General features: G+C 44.8%; 1 long non-coding RNA gene across 1 annotated transcript; it reads left to right on the forward strand.

Moving 5' to 3' along the window:
* Positions 1 to 12,874: 12,874 nt before the first annotated feature.
* Positions 12,875 to 16,326, forward strand: LOC119974817. Its single transcript, XR_005462578.1, has 2 exons — positions 12,875 to 13,013; positions 15,547 to 16,326. It is a non-coding gene; the product is annotated as an uncharacterized LOC119974817 (long non-coding RNA).
* The last annotated feature ends 890 nt before the right edge of the window (positions 16,327 to 17,216 follow it).

Consider the following 17,216-nt stretch of genomic DNA (forward strand, 5'->3'; position numbering starts at 1 on the left):
ACCTGTGAAGATCAGGTTCATTTATGGGGAAGCAGAGTGGTAATGGCACCCGCTGGGGCTGTAACCACTTTTCCAAGAATAGCACAGTGCACATCCTGGCCAAATAAAGATGAAGGCGTTGGCTAGGAGCTACATTTGGTGGCCAGGAGTAGACAAAGAGGTAGAAAGTGTAGTCAGTCATTGTGAGCATTGTCAGACATTGGCACACCCTTCAACCCACAACTAAACTATAACTTTGGGAATGACCGGGTAGCCCGTGGATTAGGTTCCACATCGATTTTGTGGAAATTGCGTTTCTAATTGTTGTGGACACCCACTCAAAATGGTGGGATGTCCAACGCATGCGTTCAACGATTGCGACAGCCACAGCTGACAAGCTGCAACAGATTTTTGTAATACATGGTTTATCAAAGGTGATTGTTTCAGATAATGGCACCATATTCTCAGCCAAGTAGTTTAAACTCTTTATCAAATATAATGGAATCCAGCATGTACGCGTGGCTCCCTACCACCTCGTTTCATAGGAGTTGGCAGAACGAGAAGTCCAAACATTTAAAGTCTCAAGGAGGAAACCGTCCAAATGACTATTGCTGCTCTGCTTAGCAGATTTCTTACTCTTATACACACAACCCTACCTGACAACTGGGGTGACTCCAGCTATATAGACTGCCCGAGGATCCATCTTGACCTAATTTTTCTGAATTTGATGGGGAGGGTGCAGGCTAAATAAGTCTCACAGAAGGTGTACCACAACTCAACCAAGGGAGCCAGGTGGTTTGAAGCGGAGGATTTGGTTTATATCCAAAATTTCAGAGGGGGAACCGGTTTGGATAGCCGGGAGGGTCATTGCAATGTCTGGTCCAGTGTCTTATGTTGTCGACCTACAGTACCGTGGAGTGCGGAAGCAGGTAGATCACATGACAAGGTGGGAAGCTGTTGCTCCCAAAACTGAGCATGTGGACCCTGGAGTGGTTACCAGTGTGCCAGCCAAAGAGTCAGTGATTACGGAACCAAGGGCTTTCCAAGGGGAATCTTGTGTGTCACAAAAGGAACTGAGGAGGGTGTCGGTACTGCCTCATCTTTGGGCTTTGTAAATTTGCCTTCCCCTGATGTGCACTCTGATGCTTTAAGTATGGTGAAACTGGTTGCAGCGTTGAAGCACACAGCAAGAGTCGGAAAGTCCCCTGATGGACAGACCTGAAATACTTGGCCCAGTGGCTCCCTTACAGCTAATTCTGTATAACTGTATATAAGAGTTTTAATTTAAGTAGAATTATGAGGGAACTTAAGGGTGGAGAAATGTGGTAGTGTGGCACTTTAAGGGGCGATCCTTCACAGGCCACATGTCCCACCTGGAGTCTATGGGGACAGAGCATGCAAACCTGAGCCTATCGAGTGCCAGGGCATGGACCCAGATAGCGGGGTACCATCAGAGTAAACGTGGGAGTCAAGGGAACTAGCCCTCTGTAAATCTGTTAAAGTTCTTCTTTAGTTAATAAATCACCATTGTGATTTTAACACTGCCTCACTGCAGAACCTCACGTGACAACAAGATGCAAATAAGCTCACTTTAGGAAAGGGGGTTCATTGTGGGAAAAACCCAAAAAAGGAAAAAAACATCAATTATGGGGTGGGGTAGGTTGACAGCTTGTGCCCCATTTCACGATAAAAAAAATATACTTACTCAGATAACGCGCTGAAATAATATGACATTTCGGGACACTTCTGTCATTGCTTCCACCGTTAAGATAACTTTATACAATTCCTGAGATACTCATAAGATGCACAAATATGTGCACAGCTCTTTATATCACCTATAGATTGAACAATAAAGTTGAATAAAAGTAACCATTGGAAGCAATATGCAATAATTCACTGAGACTGGAATCCAACTGTAAGCAACCTTTAGCAATGACATTTTCTGTTCTCTCACCCCTAATGAAGTGATCCATGAGCTTCACTGGGGAGAGGCCAGGTTGCAATTTATAAGACCCCGCTATTGGATCCACCTCTCAGTCCATCGCTGCTCCATACAGATGTGCATTAGCTTTTTCCTTTATATTTGCAGCTTAGTTCATTTAGCCTGCAGGTTTGTGCTTGGGGTTAGTTTAAAAGGTTAGTTAAATGTTAATGGATGTTAATGTTGCAATTAAGTTGTTAAATCAATTGAAAGCTGCAGCCCTACCTCACTCAGCTGGAGCTGGAAGCCTAAACTGCATTAGTTCATGAATTAAGAGCTGTAAACCTGGGTTAGCCCAATTAAAAGCTCAAACTCCCATTTATCTTATTTCCCTTCAGTGTTGCATCCTCAGACCATGAGGAGATGCCGGGTAAGGCCAGTTAATACTGGGAGAGGAATTGAGGTTTGCCGAGTAACATCAACTTCATTTTTAAAAGCTTGCCGCCCCAAAATGTGGTTTCAACTGTTGCAGCGTAGAGTGAGGTGATTTTGTGGGGATAAGTTGTGCGACGACTGGTTGTACATTTTGTGATGTGAGCTGATTATCTAGGTGCTTTGCATACACAAGGTATGAATACTTGTACGTGGTTCAGTAATCAGGAGGTATTAGATAATGGCTTCCTGCTGCTGTGTGACAAAGTAATAACTGAATCAACAACTCCTGATAACACAATCAGTAGTGAGAGTGAAGCAATCTTCAGAACTGCAAATTACCGCCTTGTAAGTCTGCTTGGTATTTTTTTTAGATTTGAATGTTTCTTCCCATGGTTTGAGTTAAGTGCTGATGTAAAACAGATGGGCTCGGAGATAGCGTAGTATCGGTAATAGAAGGATCAACGTGGCTCATGTTATTGATATATCAGTGGGTCTTCTGACAGTAAATAATGAAGACAAAGAGGTATCAATATCTAATATGATCCTATTTCAAGCTGAACCTTTGCGGCTCAGCTGGCTCCAAAACTGCAGTTTGATCCTTTGTTGTTTTCATCCATAAGACATTTTCCCGTCAACCAGGCCCTCAAGAAATGGGGATGGTTGTATACTTACAACAACACACACCCTGAGTATTCTCCTTGCCAGGCTGAGCACACTGGCTCAAGTTATCGGAGATCTACCTTGGAAACCATATGCATGTGCATATTAACCACCACGCAAGACTTTGCTCCCTCTAACTACCCCTGCCACCACCCTCCCTCAACTATGTGGACTATTTGTGTGGACTATGCACTCTGACCCCAATCATCTCCCCTGACCCTTGACTATTCCCCTGACCAACCAACAAACCTCCGGCCCAACCTGACTATACCCCCACACCAACAGTCTACCTCCACCACACCACCAGACTACCAGCCCCGCTCCACACACAACACATCCACTCACCTCATCCACCACATTCACCTGCCACATTACTCAACCACCATCTACCTACCTACCACCTCACCCACTTGCTACCCACCTGCCACCCAGGCTACTCAGACACTTCTCTCACCCAGCTACGCACACCACCACCCTATCCATTCACTTATTCACCCACTCATCCATTCACTTATTCACCCATTCGCTAACATTCATCCATACCTTACGGCAGCGAGTGCTGTAAAAAGGGGGCATATCCCCAATGCTAACGCGTTGCGATGGACGCTGTGCTCCGCATTTTTGGAGAAGCTGGGTTCAGAAAACCAAGCTAGAAATGCGGAGTTGCACCAGGATGCAGAAATGTACAGCAATCCGCCGTCTAATTCGCCAGACCCGCGCCTTAGCGTCTTGCTGGTAACAAGGAGGAGCTGCTTTTAAGCAGTCCATCACCACTCACTCCCAGTCAACACATAAGCATGGCAGCATGCCTGCCTGCTCCTTGCTTTGGCGATGCTGACCTGGCCAGGATTCTTGATGCTGTGGATGGGAGATGGGACATTCTGTCCCCCTGAGTGGGCAGGACAACCAGCAGCAGAGCCACCAATACCACCTGGGAGCCACCCTGGGGACGCTCACAGTCATAACAGTAGACCACATAAGATCAAGATGATTGAGGATCACTGAGTGGACACTGAAGCGGGGAGGGGTCCCAATCTCTAGTTTAGGACAATTGAAATGCAAAATGTTCACTATTAAAACATGTTAGACCTGATACATGTGAAGACTCTGTTACGTTACCTTCACAGCAGGCTAGCCTGCATCCCTATCCCTGGGCACGGTGTTCCAAGATCAAACACCCCTGATGCAGCCCCCATTCAGGTTCGGTGTGAACGTGCTGTCAGCAGAAAAACAAGAGTCAGACTTTGACATAAACTGAGGAGCACCAGAGCTAACCTCACAGCGAATTATCATCACTCTCCTGCCTTGTATATTGACCCATTGACAGTGCCGACACAGGCCCATCATCCTGGGGTGATGCTGCAGAGACTCTTGGAGGGTGGAACGCAATAACCGGGGGTGGGAGGAAGCAGGGGAATGAGGGAGGAGGGGAGAAAGAGGGGAATATAGGGTGCGGGAGAGCTGATGGACAAAGCCTTGTCCTATGAGAAGCGGGTGAGAATGAGGACCTCCCTCATTAAAAACTTGAAGATCAATTAGGTATCACCCCACATATCACACTAACCATTAAACAACAAGGAAACGTCACCATTCCTTATTGGTACCAATACAAAGCTACATCAGTTCAATTTCACAAAAGAAACCAAACACATGGCATCACCCCTCGCAGGCTCCTCAACAGAAACGGAGGATAGCACGAAGAATGTGTTAACCATGTCCAGGACTTTGTCGTAGAAATGATCAGTCCATGAATGTGTGACTTGTTCCACGTATTCTTCGAGGACCCACAACTGTGCAGGCCCTTCCACACAGCCCAATCTCAACGGAACCAAATCCTGGCATCCACATATTCCACTGGCGCTCAAGGTGCAGTTGAACATCCCTTCCAGCGGTGATGTGCCAGTCACATGCAGCACTCCCCACACCAGCAACAAAAGCACCAACAATATGTGAAGGCATTTCTTCAATGGCATTAGCAGGTGGCCCATTTGAACAATTATCATGCACCAGGTCCCAAAGCGTCTCTTTGCTTCAGATCCAATTGCCTTCTACACTCATACGTCCCCCTGAACCCAGTGTTCCAGGGCCCAGATATTGAGATATTGTACTTCTTTCTGGCTACAGAAAAGGAAGGAACCAGCAACAACAGCCTTCAGGCATCTGCAGCCACAAGCAGGACCAAGCAGCAAACACAACTTACAAATATTTTAGTTTATCAACAGTATTAAAAATACGTAAATCAATACAATGAGGACACCAATCACTTGGCACCCAGAACAGACACCCCTACCACCAAAATGGAGCATGATGGAGGTGAGAGAGGAAACCATTCCACTCCTCCCAAGAGGGGCACAGTTCAGTCCAGAACAGGTCTGGCACATTCTAAACAAAACCAAATACAGAGAAACCACCAAAGGAGAAACCTGAAAAGCAGCGTACCGCAACCAATAAACGTGGCCGATAGAAGATGAGAGACCCCGCTCCCGGGATCTACCCAGCTCACTATGCCTCATAAGATCTAATGCAATCATGCAAGACGTTGCAATGTGGAGCCCGCCCATTGTGGCACTTTTTGGCAAAACTGCATAGTCAAGCGAGACAGCTAATCTCACTCTAATGTGAAATTGCTGGAGGTAACAAAAGCATAGGGATCTATCCCCTTCACCTTGGAGACCTCAAGGCAGTGCTGTTCAGTGCTGGTCTCCACATATGGGGACCCGATGGAACAGCACTTGTGGAGATATCCCAGGGGATCGGAAGATCCCAGGAGGCCACCTGGGCAGCCTGGCACCCTGGCAGTGCCACCTGAGTGCTAGCCTGGCAATGCCAAGTTACCAAGGTCGCACTTTCAGCTGGCAAAGACAAGCTAGTACCAGGCTGGCAAAGACAAGCTAGTACTTCTTTGTGTAGCGATGATTGAGCAGAGAGGTGCACTCCACGAGTGTGCGAGGCATGCAGGGGGCCTGGGGACACCCTAATAGTGAGTTAGAGTTTGGGGGTCGTATCGGGAGCTCAACAGATCGGGACGTCATTTAATAATAATAATCTTTATTGTGTCAAATAGGCTTACATTAGCACTGCAATTAAGTACTGTGAAAATTCCCTAATCACCACACTCCGGCGCCTGTTCAGGAACACAGAGGGAGAATTCAGAGTGTTCAATTCACCGAACAAGCACATCTTCCAGGACTTGTTGAAGGAAACTGGAGCACCAGGAGGAAACCCACGCAGACACTGCGAGAACGTGCAGACTCCGCAGATGGTGACCCAAAAAAGTGAAGTCAATGTGTGGTGAATCAAAATAGCACAATTCACACTGTTATCACACATAGAACATAGAACATAGAACGATGCAGCGCATTACAGGCCCTTCGGCCCTCAATGTTGCACCGACATGGAAAAAACTAAAGGCCATCTAACCTACACTATGCCCTTATCATCCATATGCTTATCCAATAAACTTTTAAATGCCCTCAATGTTGGCAAGTTCACTACTGTTGCAGGTAGGGCATTCCACGGCCTCACCACTCTTTGCGTAAAAAACCCACCTCTGACCTCTGTCCTATATCTATTACCCCTCAATCTAAGGCTATGTCCCCTCGTGCTAGGCACCTCCATCCGCGGGAGAAGGCTTTCGCTGTCCACCCTATCTAACCCTCTGATCATTTTGTATGCCTCTATTTGGTCACCTCTTAACCTTCTTCTCTCTAACGAAAACAACCTCAAGTCCATCAGCCTTTCCTCATAAGATTTTCCCTCCATACCAGGCAACATCCTGGTAAATCTCCTCTGCACCCGTTCCAAAGCTTCCACGTCCTTCCTATAATGAGGCGACCCGAACGAGGCAATACTCCAAATGCGGCCGTACTAGAGTTTTGTACAACTGCAACATGACCTCATGGCTCCGGAACTCAATCCCTCTACCAATAAAGGCCATCACACCATAGGCCTTCTTCACAACCCTATCAACCTGGGTGGCAACTTTCACGGATCTATGTACATGGACACCGAGATCCCTCTGCTCATCCACACTACCAAGAATTTTACCATTAGCCAAATATTCCGCATTCCTGTTATTCTTTCCAAAGTGAATCACCTCACACTTCTCCACATTAAACTCCATTTGCCACCTCTCAGCCCAGTTCTGCAGCTTATCTATGTCCCTCTGTAACCTGCAACATCCTTCCGCACTGTCTACAACTCCACCGACTTTAGTGTCGTCTGCAAATTTACTTACCCATCCTTCTGCGCCCTCCTCTAGGTCATTTATAAAAATGACAAACAGCAACGGCCCCAGAACAGATCCTTGTGGTACGCCACTCGTAACTGAACTCCATTCTGAACATTTCCCATCAACCACCACTCTCTGTCTTCTTTCAACTAGTCAATTTCTGATCCACATCTCTAAATCACCCTCAATCCCCAGCCTCCGTATTTTCTGCAATAGCCGACCGTGGGGAACCTTATCAAACACTTTACTGAAATCCATATACACCACATCAACTGCTTTACCCTCGTCCACCTGTTCAGTCACCTTCTCAAAGAATACATGTCAGTATTCACTCAGGAAAAAGATAATGTGGTGGAGGAGAATGCTGAGACCCAGGCTATTAGAATAGATGGCATTGAAGTGCGTAGGGAAGAAGTGTTGGCAATTCTGGACAAGGTGAAAATAGATAAGTCCCCGGGGCCTAATGGGATTTATCCTAGGATTCTCTGGGAAGCCAGGGAAGAGATTGCTGAGCCTTTGGCTTTGATTTTTATGTCATCACTGGCTACAGGAATAGTGCCAGAGGACTGGAGGGTAGCAAATGTGGTCCCTTTGTTCAAGAAGGGGAGTAGAGATAACCCCGGTAACTATAGGCCGGTGAGCCTCACGTCTGTTGTGGGTAAAGTCTTGGAGAGGATTATAAGAGATACGATTTATAATCATCTAGATAGGAATAATATGATTAGGGATAGTCAGCATGGTTTTGTGAAGGGTAGGTCATGCCTCACAAACCTTATTGAGTTCTTTGAGAAGGTGACTGAACAGGTAGACGAGGGTAGAGCAGTTGATGTGGTGTATATGGATTTCAGTAAAGCGTTTGATAAGGTTCCCCACAGTCGGCTATTGCAGAAAATACGGAGGCTGGGGATTGAGGGTGATTTAGAGATGTGGATCAGAAATTGGCTAGTTGAAAGAAGACAGAGGGTTGTGGTTGATGGCAAATGTTCAGAATGGAGTTCAGTTACGAGTGGCGTACCACAAGGATCTGTTCTGGGGCTGTTGCTGTTTGTCATTTTTATAAATGACCTAGAGGAGGGCACAGAAGGTTGGGTGAGTAAATTTGCAAACGACACTAAAGTCGGTGGAGTTGTAGACAGTGTGGAAGGATGTTGCAGGTTACAGAGGGACATAGATAAGCTGCAGAGCTGGGCTGAGAGGTGGCAAATGGAGTTTAATGTAGAGAAGTGTGAGGTGATTCACTTTGGAAAGAATAACAGGAATGCGGAATATTTGGCTAATGGTAAAATTCTTGGCAGTGTGGATGAGCCATGAGGTCATGTTGCAGCTGTACAAAACTCTGGTACGGCCGCATTTGGAGTATTGCATACAGTTCTGGTCACCTCATTATAGGAAGGACGTGGAAGCTTTGGAACGGGTGCGGAGGAGATTTACCAGGATGTTGCCTGGTATGGAGGGAAAATCTTATGAGGAAAGGCTGATGGACTTGAGGTTGTTCTCTTTGAGAGAAGAAGGTTAAGAGGTGACATAATAGAGGCATACAAAATGATCAGAGGGTTACATAGGGTGGACAGTGAGAGCCTTCTCCCGCGGATGGAGGTGGCTAGCACGAGGGGACATAGCCTTAAATTGAGGGGTAATAGATATAGGACAGACGTCAGAGGTAGGTTTTTTACGCATAGAGTGGTGAGGCCGTGGAATGCCCTACCTGCAACAGCAGTGAACTTGCCAACATTGAGGGCATTTAAAAGTTTATTGGATAAGCATATGGATGATAATGGCATAGTGTAGGTTAGATGGCCTTTAGTTTTTGACTTCCCATGTCGGTGCAACATCGTGGGCCGAAGGGCCTGTACTGCGCTGTATCGTTCTATGTTCTATGTTCTATGTTGTACCGTGCCTCTGTAAGCTCGGCACACGAGCAGTTGTGCGGCTCTGCCCCTAGGGGGAGGTGTACTGGGAATGTACGGAAGTTTGTACTGGGCTCCACCCTTGGCTCCGCCCATGACTCCTCCCCCCCCACTGGTTGTATAAAGCTTGGCAGTCGAGCCTGCCTGCCAGTTCATCTAGAGTTCATCTCGTCACAGGCATGCTCTGTTGTAAGATGTTTAAAACCACTGTTCACTTCTAACCACGTGTCGCGTGAATTGATGGTCTCATCAGCCTGGGGTTTAAGGTGTACTAGCTAGATGGATAAATAACTGGCTGGGCAACAGGTGACAGAGAGTAGTGGTGGAAGGGAGTGTCCCAAAATGGGGAAAGGTGACTAGTGGTGTTCCACAGGGATCCGTGCTCGGATCACTGTTGTTTGTGATATACATAAATGATCTGGACGAAGGCATAGGTGGTATGATTAGCAAGTTTGCAGATGATACTAAGATTGGTGGAGTTGCAGACAGAGAGGGGGACTGTCAGAGAATACAGCAAAATAATGAAATGAAATGAAATGAAAATCGCTTATTGGCACGAGTAGGCTTAGAGAGTTGGGCAAAGAAATGGCAGATGGAGTTCAATCCAGGCAAATGCGAGGTGATGCATTTTTGAAGATCCAATTCAAGAGCGGACTATACGCTCAATGGAAGAGTCCTGGGGAAAATTGATGTCCAGAGAGATCTGGGAGTTCGGGTCCATTGTACCCTGAAGGTTGCAACGCAGGTCAATGAGTGGTCAAGAAGGCATACAGCATGCTTGCCTTCATCGAACGGGGTATTGAGTACAAGAGTCGGCAGGTCATGTTACAGTTGTATCGGACTTTGGTTGGGCCACATTTGGATACAGCATGCAGTTCTGGTTGCCACATTAACAGAAGGATGTGGATGCTTTAGAGAGGGTGTAGAGGAGGTTCACCAGGATGTTGCCTGGTATGGAGGATGCTAGCTATGAAGAAAGGTTGAGCAGATTAGGATTGTTTTCATTGGAAAGACGGAAGTTGAGGTGGGACTTGATTGAGGTCTACAGAATTATGAGAAGTATGGACAGGGTGGATAGCAACAAGCTTTTTTCAAGAGTGGGGGTGTCATACAAGGGGTCACGATTTCAATGTGAGAGGGGGAAAGTTTAAGGGAAATGTGCATGGTAAGTTTTTTTACACAGAAGGTGGTGGGTGCCTGGAACGCTTTGCCAGCAGAGGTGGTAGAGTCGGGCACGATAGCATCATTTAAGATGCATCTAGACAGATATATGAACGGGCGGGGAACAGAGGGAAGTAGATCCTTGGAAAATAGGCGACAGGTTTAGATAAAGGATCTAGATCGGCACAGGCTGGGAGGGCTGAAGGCCATGTTCCTGTGCTATAATTTTCTTTGTTCTCTTTGTTCAAACTTAAAAATGGTGAGCAGAGCTACTCAGTGCAAAAACGGAGCTGAATGCAGCCTCAGGCACGTTCCCCGCTGAGGCCCCATATCTAACCGGATGGGCGTTAGATGATCACAGATCATAGAATTTACAGTGCAAAAGGAGGCCATTCAGCCCATCAAGTCTGCACCGGCTCTTGGAAAGAACACCCCACTTAAGCCCACACCTCCACCCTATCCCCATAATCCAGTAACTACACTTAACCGAAGGGAAATTTAGTACGGCTGATCCACCTAACCCTGCACATCTCAGAGCACCCAGATGAAACTGACACAGGCACGGGGAGAATGTGCAGACTCCGCACAGACAGTGTCCCAAGCCGGGAATCGAACCTGTGACTCTGGAGCTGTGAAGTAACTGTGCTAACCACTATGTTACCATTCCCATCGACCTTTCACTGATTTGTGATCGCTCCAGATCCAAATACCGAGAAATTGTCTGCCTCAAACTCTCAAAGTGTGAAAATTCATAGCACAGGATGGTTCTTGACCTAACAGCCCACCTTATTTGAAAGCCATCAAACTAGCTGCTAGACAACTACACCACCAGGGCAATATGCAACTTTAACTTGAAAGAGGGAGAAGGTCTCCTCCCCATACCTATTGCAACTTCAGGGTCAGCCAAGAGCCAGACTCCAGGTAATTTAACTATAAGAGGCCACGCAGCCCAATGAGAATCTTCTGCTTTTAAAAGACATCAACACCAGCTGAAGCCTTAATTCATCAAAGAAACTATAGGCCTCCTGTGAAAGGGACAGAAATAATACCAGGATATAATCATTTTGTTTTCTCCTTTGCCTATCTCTAACCTTTGTTTGAAGTGTTGGTTTTAAATCTCTGGGGAGAATGTTGTAATAAATAATCATCTTTTGTTATGTACCAGCTGGTGTTACCACTGGACAAGTCAAGTCTCCGAGGCTGGAATTCAGTCTAATAGATCCCAACTTTTATTTTTTGTTCAGAAACTTGGAAAATGGCTACTGAACAGTGTCACAGAGTCTGCTGATGAACATCTAACAAAAGAATAAAACATTCATTAAACAAAAAAAAAAGAACTATATTATGCTGCTCCTTCACCCACAACGATGCCTTTACAAGTATATGCAGATTCATTAGGATAACACAAATTACAAAACCTATCTTGTACTCTAATATTCACAGTAAGTACACATTCCAGTAATTCAATAGGTGACTTGTGGTCCAACACAACAAGTGACCGATGCCACCCAAAACAACTTCTGTGGGTGTCTTATCAACTCCACCCCCAGGTTCTTGCGACAACGTGAGCCAACCAGTATCATTAAACTCCACCTTTCACATGAAGGTTTCCAATATCCACTCTTGCAATCTTCTCCCAATCAATGCTTTCCCTCCGATGCCTTCACCAAGGAACAACCTCCAGGGTATCAGCCATTCTCCTAATGGTTCTCTCCCTTGGATCATCACGTGCTTTGAAGCTTTGTCTTTCATGCGGTATAACAGAGGGGAAGGCAGGTTAGCGGGGAAGGGTGGAGCAGTGGCCGGACAAAGGTGGACAGGATAATGCTGGTTATCTGGGTTCACTTCATATATGGCATCTGGGCTGTTGCCCCATGACATAATGGTGGGGATGGTGACTTCCTGCCTGCCCCTGCCCTGAGAATCACTGAACTTGTTGCAGTTGCATATGTAATTAGCTGAACAGTATAAGAGCGCACATGGTCAATCCTCCTGACCCCCAGTGGAAAAGCCTCCCACCTCTGTGCTCATGAGAGAGCATGGACTCCAGAACAGAAGATTCCAGTCACTAACTCTTCCTTCCCTGATCCATCAATTGTGACTGGATGTCAATCCTGCCTATACATTAACAAGAGGAATTTTAGTACCATGCACTTTACAGCTGGGAACCCTCCCCCACATGAACAAGCAAAGTGTTCATATTTGATCAAACCAATGACCTTAAACATGTTAGGTACAATCGGCTCCAGTTGGCAAATATTTGGTGTTCTATCAAAGGTGTGGTTTTGCCACCCTCTGTTTATTTTGCAGCCAATGATTAATCCAGCTGTTCGCCTCACAAACAATTGTTGATAACAGTTTTGTGACACTTAAGGGCAACAAGCTCAGTGGTTAAACACCAAAATCATTCTTCTGGCATGTTAACAATCTTTCAGAAGCAAGCAATGCGGATGTCGCGTAACCGAAGTTCTGGTGCCTGTGAGGAAATTAGAAACCCAATGTGGTTTTGTGGGCTGGGTTTGTTGTGCTACATTCCATTTGGAAGTGTTCTGCAATCTGACTGTTTTCAAACAGGACTGCCTTCTATAAGCTTTAGGAGCCAGTACTAATAGAGAAGACCTGTTCTTAGGCTCTGAGCATCAGACAGTCAGGCTCTTGGGGAAACAACAGAAAGCCATTAACTAACCACAGTATTATCTTGATCCTTGGGAGGAATGAGGTATGGACAGCTAATGAACTAACCTTAACATTTCAAACTGAATGTCCCTTTGGGAGCTTCTCTAGAACAAACAGTGTGACAGATCAATCTCTGATCCTTAAATCACGGGAAAAGGTTATTCACAGCCTCAGAGGAATTCTGGGATTGCTGCATCCCTGATACTATTCCCATTTCTTTTAGTAAAATTTGTCTTTATTACCAGAAATGCACTGTCCTATGCTCTGGGAAAGCTCATTCATTTCATTAAGCCTGTAGATGGAAAGTTTATGAGATATAAAGTTGATATTATTTAATAAATTATTACAGAAAACTGCATGATATTATCTCCACACTGCACCTTTTTTGTTTGTTCAGTTAAATTTTGCTTGAAACAGATTTTAAAGTTATGCCATTATGGAATTTTAGGGTCCAAGAGATTGCCTGATTATTTTTATATTTTATTTTATACATTATAATATTAACTAGATATTCTGATTAATCACACTACGAAAATAACTCAGCTAAGTTAAATTAGGACAGGGCTGGAAGACAATAATGTTTACGTGCCACAGTTTCTATTGTGTGATTGACTGCAAATCCTGAGAGAGTGGCTCATTAAAAATGGGCAGGCCGCTTTGTGTCAGCTGCTTGACAAGAAGGTCCTCTGATGTTACCCGAACAACCTGGGTGTTGTACAGTAAGTACAATCATGTTGGAAGCCCCTGTAATATGCTCATTGACCTCACAGCATCAGAGTTGGTTGTTGTGACTGGAATCTGTGCTGACCATCAGCAGTTTTATTTCCTTAAAGTTTGAAGAAAATAATTTAAATTCTGATATGATTTAACTTTTGTCAGGTGTTGTTGCAATTTGGGAAAATTGGAACCATAAGGAAAAATAAGGGAAAGAAGAGCTTAAGGTGGATATTAGCTGTACTGAATGAATCACGGCCCCAATAATTATTCCCGTATACCCGTCCTACAGTGTGGTTACTGTTCGGAGGCCTATAAACCACTCCCACGAGTGTCTTCCTACCTTTCATCATTTTTCACCTCAACCCAAACCCATTCTACACCTTGATCTCTTCTCCCCCTTTATTAAGGCAGAGGTAGATAGATTCTTGATTAACAAGGGAGTTAAAGGTTATCGAGGGTTGGCTGGGATGTGGGGGTGAGGCCACAATCAGTTCAGCCATGATCTTATTTAATGGCAGAGAGTCTCAAAGGGCTGAATGGCCTTCTCCTGTTCTTAATATGTATGTCCGTATGTAATCAAGGGGCCTGGATTAATATTTCAGGGTCATGACTTAAATTCCCACAACAATAGTTGGGGAATTTTAATTCAGTTAATTCAATAAATTATAAATGTAAAGTTATTTTTGGTAATGGTGACCATGAAATTACCAGATTCTTGTAAGAACCCAAATGGGTTAATTACTGATCTTCAAGAGAAGACACTTACTGTCCTTACCTGGTTTGTTCTACATGTGACTCCAGACCGACAGCTGGTTGTCGCTTACCTGCCCTCTGAAATGCAAGCCCCTCAGTTGTATCAAAAATCATTCTAACAGTCTGCAGCGGTGCATAAAGATGGATGACCATCACCCAGCTCTAAAGGATACTCAGGAATTGACAACAAATTTTGTCTTTGTTGGCGACACCCTTGTCCAGTGGATGAACAATAAAACTAAAGATATCAAATGGCTTGAATTTTGGAAATAGAAACTTCATGGAAAATTCTGATTAGAGTTGATTGCACACATGCGAGCGTACCTAAGACAACTCATTTTGCACGTTACCACAATAAAACATTGCTCAATACTCAGGAACATCCCGTTGCTGGGGGCAACATGTTTAAGAGCGCACAATGACCCGGAACCTAAGGGTATAACACGCAGCTCGCATGCTGCCATATTCCATGGGAGGGCGGAGCTAAGTGGAATGCTCAAAATCATACTATTAGGAGAGATTGATTAGCTTGCACTCAATAAATATTGATATGTTTGTGGCTCAGTGATATAGTCAGAAGCACAGTGTTAGTTGGTGTCCCAGCCACAGTGACCTGGGGCCAGTTGACCTGGAAAACTTGCAACATCAGACTCCAGAGATATGCTGCCGAGTAGCAGAACCTTGAAAGCTTTGCTTGTATGGCATTTAGTAACTGGTTGACCTAACACTTTGATGCCTGTTGCAGTATTTGAGAGCATTGTGCACAAGTGTTGAGTAATTGGCCTTTAATAATGTATCTCCAGAGAAGGGAGTTTTAGGTAGTTGTAACATTTCCATTATACTATGAAATTTAATAACATCCAGTGACAAAGAAAGTATATAGTTCACACATCATGATTGATATTCCATAAAGCAGATGATATTTTTGTTTCAATATTAAGTGTTTACCTATCATAGCTAATGAGCACTTCATTGCAGGTGAATGTCTTGAATCGAAATAGGTGACAGATTGTGCCTCGAGGCTGTCGGTCAAGGATCTATATCTCGTAATAGTGAGTTTATATGTTTGAAATTTCCACTGTTGCATTTTTATCCTTTAACATTAGGAGCTGTTTGGCAGACATCTCGATTAAAGGCCCATTCGTAGCCAATGGGCAGGAATCCAACCGAGGATAAAGCAATGCAGCTCGTGAGTGGAAAGTCCCAGAAAGAAATGGCACACTGAAAGAAAATGTAGTTCTTCGGACAATTGAGAAGCAGCGCGTAAGACAGTGCAATATTGTTGGTTTTCGTCCATTATGTAAATTTCAGATATTCTTGAAGCTCTTTTGGTTAAAGAATAATCATTGCAGCTCTCGGTGACAACTGCTAAAATTGCAATTTGACCTGACACATTTGTTTTTTTTTAAACACAGTGACAGCTGTTCTGTATGGCTTCATTCAACTTCGAAATCTTAGCTATTTTCGTGGACATCCCAGAACAGGATGATTAATGAATTCACTTGAGTAACAAGAAGATACAGCCACTGACCCATAGTTTTAGTGCAGGTATTGATGTGAAACTAATGAGAAACCTGAGGCTTGGATCTGGCTAGTTTATTCCAATTACCAAACAACTTATCACAATTAAGAATTAATAGCTTTCGATCTTTACTTTTAGTGCTGACACAATGCAAAGTTTCAGTGGAATCGTTATGAGGCATTAAAGTTCCCAAATATGGTTTGTAGGGTTAATTGCCCTAAGAGATGTATATGATATTGCAATCAGATGTGTATTGTATCTTACATAACAGACTTTTGTCTAAGTGGTTGTTCTTGCACAGTAAGGTGAACAATGGGTTAATGTTTTTATTGTCAACATCCCAAATAAAGGAATAAACATTTAATGCAGTGCTGCCTGTTTTCCTTTCCCATCCAAAGTAAATCCAGTGTTAAGTACTGCTGCCTCACAGCTCCAGGGTCCCGGGTTCACTTCTGGCTTCGGTTAACTGTCTGTGCGGTCCACTTTCTCCCCGTGACCACGTGGGTTTCTTCTGGGTGCGCCGGTTTCCTTCCAAAGTTCAAAGATATGCAGATTAGGTGGATTGGCCATGTGAAATTGCCCGTTAGTGTCCAACAGATTAGGTGGGATTACTGGGTTATGGGGATAGGCTTAAGTAGGGTGCTTTTTCCAAGGGACGTGCAGGCCCAATGGGCCAAATGGGCCAAATGGCCATCTTCTGTACTGTAAATTCTATGATTCGATCACTCAGTTTGGATCCCGGCCCCGGGTCACTGTCCATGTGGAGTTTGCACATTCTCCCTGTGTCTGCGTGGGTCTCGCCCTCACAGCCCAGGATAGGTGAATTGGTCCTTTAATTTGGGGAAAATAGAATTGGATACTCTAAATTTATTTAAAAAAAGAAAGTAAACCGCAGTGTTTTAGCGAGACTCTGCATGGAGGACCCAGGTTAATTTGGTTTACATCTATTCCCTTCCTGAAATGGGTAAGATTTTGTAAGCCCAGGCCAGATGGTGGAGGGTTAAATGTAGTGAGACATGAATCCAAGATCCTGGTTGAGGCTGTACTCATGCGTGCGGAACTTGGCTATCAGTTTCTGCTCGGCGATTCTGTGTTGTCGTGCGTACTGAAGGCCGCCTTGGAGAACGCTTACCTGAAGATCAGAGGATCACCATTACACATGAGAACACCACCCAACAGGTACGCGGTACATACTCTTGTGACTCAGCCAACGTTATCTACCTCACATGCTGCAGGGAAGGATGTCCCGAGGCG

This window comes from Scyliorhinus canicula, chromosome 12, assembly GCF_902713615.1.
Source record: "Scyliorhinus canicula chromosome 12, sScyCan1.1, whole genome shotgun sequence".
In the NCBI taxonomy this organism is placed as follows: Eukaryota; Metazoa; Chordata; class Chondrichthyes; order Carcharhiniformes; family Scyliorhinidae; genus Scyliorhinus; species Scyliorhinus canicula.